We start from the raw sequence: 2,788 nt of genomic DNA, 5'->3' as shown, positions 1-2,788 counted from the left end.
TATAAAAAATAAAATGAAAATAAGTGCAAACCCTTCTTGTTTCAGTTGAAATATTTTTCATTGACAATAACTGCAAATTCTCTTAATAAATTAACATACCTCATAGAAATGGAAGTTTAGGCATAAGAAATTGCAGGCATAATTGTTATAAACATTTTATCTAAAGATTGTTCCATCCATGTTTTTTCTGTCATTTAATTCTACAATTCTCACCCTTAACTTCATCTCTGAACGTGTTCTCTATGATGTCAAGGTGTCTTCCAGTAGCAATTAAGGATAAATGTTTCTTTGTTTACCTGAAACTAGAGAATGCGAAATCTCTTTCCTAATCATGAACTGTAATTCTCCTTTTTTGGCTTAAATATCTATGTTGGGCATGTGCATGTTCTTATAACAATAGAAATTTTATGAAACATGTTGCTATTTATTGATTTAGGCTTAGGCTGTATATATTCTCAATGCTGACAATATGATTAACCATCCAACAGTCATATATAGATACTTGCATAAAGTGAGGATTCTTTTATGAAGGACTGAGAAATAAGTAGATACCAAGTAGTCCACTAAAGATTGTACTAGCTTCTGTTTTTTCAAGTTACCTAGAATTAAGAGGCCAGCTTCCTTGTTATATGTTTACTGTTAATGTGGATTACTTTTTCTTCCTTCAAATTGAAAACACTTTTTAAATTTTATCATTCTAATTATAGCTCAAATATTTTAATAATGTATGTCTATTTGTGGATATCTTTTCAATGTATAGCCTGGCATACTGTGAGATCTTATAATCTACACAGAAATTGTGACAGAAAAGTGTCATAGGCAATTGTGATAAAATTAAGAGTGTGCTGTAGGGCCTTAGCATGGGATGATCACAGAAAACATCTACTGATACTCGTCTTCACAAGTAAAAGGTCCCAACCAGGGATAAGAAAGCACATACAACATTTAACAGGGAGTCAGATGTGAAAATCTTCAAAAATACGTGGTACCAAGTATGGCAGCGTCATGCAAGCATCGGTTCTGGAGGCCATGGAGGACCCTTGGAAAGGGGCTCCTTCAAGCTTGGTGGTGAACAGGAACAGAGCAATGACTGAAAGTCAAAGCCTTCCTGGAATTAGAAAATAATAAAGAATCAGAAAATATTAGACTAGAAGAGGTCTCATTTGTTTCTACTTGTAGAAGAAACCACAGTAGCAACAGGAAAGGTTGTTACTGAACTTAGAGATAAAGGAGACCATCAAACTTCTCTCCCCTAGAATCTTCCTTTACTGGTAGGCCCAGAAAATTCAATACAATGATCAAAAACAACTGTGACCACTGAACTTATAGAAATTATTATGAAAATGAAAGAAAACATAAACTTTACATTTTTAAACAAAAGTGTTCTCAAAACAAAGCTGAGAAACAAAGGCAAAGTGTAACACACCATTCTGATATGAATAAAATGTGATTAAAGAGTTAAAATAGAGTTAAAATAACATTAAAAATCAGAAATACAAAAATTATTACTAGAAATGGATAAACAAAAGGAGGATATAAAACAGGAGGTGACTGACAAAGGAATAAGAATGATACATAATAATCTCAGAAATGAAGATTAAATAACAAGGTCTCTAATGGAGAATAAATAGAATCAAAAACATAATATGGGTTTAGAAAATATGTGTGAAAAAGCCAAGAAAAATAGTGAACAAAGTAAAATGATTAAAGAGAAATATATATATGTATATATATTCCAGGAGATATAGCAAATGAGATAAATTTTTCATAGACATATTCTAAATTAAAACGTTCAACAGACTTAAATAGCATTATTTAGCTACACCTAATAAATTAATTGACCAGCAATGGCTATTAACATAAAACAAAAGACAACAGCACATTATGACCCTCTGCATGGAAGAAAAAGCAGCCCTTATGACACTAGCACTAAATAAATAAATAAATAAAGCTTTAGATCTAACTAAAATTTTACAGGGCATACAAAGTACAGAGCGGCATGTGAAGTTATACTATGGAGATGCAACCAGCAATATCCAGCGGAAAACTCTCTAGACAGGTAAACGAATATCTTCAACTACTGAATTGTAACAGAGAGAAAAAAGAAAGAGATAGAGGTAAAAGGGGTTCAGGGGTTTGGGGTGGGTGCAGGTGAAAAACGTGTTAAGAGTGTAAGGTGCTTATTTGGATTATGAGTTTTAAACCATTATCAGACAATTGAAAGTTTGAGCAGAGGGGATATTTGATGGTATTAGTATTAACAGTTAATTTTGTTTAGGCTTGATCATGTTATAATGTTATTAACAAACAAAATCTCCTTTTCTCATGGAGATTGGATTGTATACCTATGTTATTCCCTTTTAGTTCACAAAGTTCAAACAATTACATGGTCTGCCAAAGGTGAAGAGTATGGCCTTTGTCTAGAGTCTGAAGGTCAAGTGGTCTTAAGGTTGTTGGAGTCACCCACTGGACCCCTCAGGTCTCATTTCCAGTAGTACCCTCTTCCCACATTCCATGCTCCATACCACAGACAGTTATCCCTTGTCAGCTCTCACCGAAAGGAAAATTCACAGCTTCAGGCTCGGTGTGGTGGCTCACACCTGCAATCCTAGCACTCTGTAAGGCCAAGGCAGGAGGATTTCTCCAGGTCAGCAGTTCAAGACCAGCCCAAGCAACAGCGAGACCTCGTCTCTTCTAAAAATAGAAAGAAATTAGTCGGACAACTAAAAATATATATAGAAAAAAACAAATAGCCAGGCATGGTGGCACATTCCTGTAGTCCCAGCTA

This window comes from Propithecus coquereli, unplaced genomic scaffold (genome assembly GCF_000956105.1).
Source record: "Propithecus coquereli isolate 6110/MARCELLA unplaced genomic scaffold, Pcoq_1.0 Scaffold15, whole genome shotgun sequence".
In the NCBI taxonomy this organism is placed as follows: domain Eukaryota; kingdom Metazoa; phylum Chordata; class Mammalia; order Primates; family Indriidae; genus Propithecus; species Propithecus coquereli.
This window is presented reverse-complemented; position numbering follows the sequence as displayed.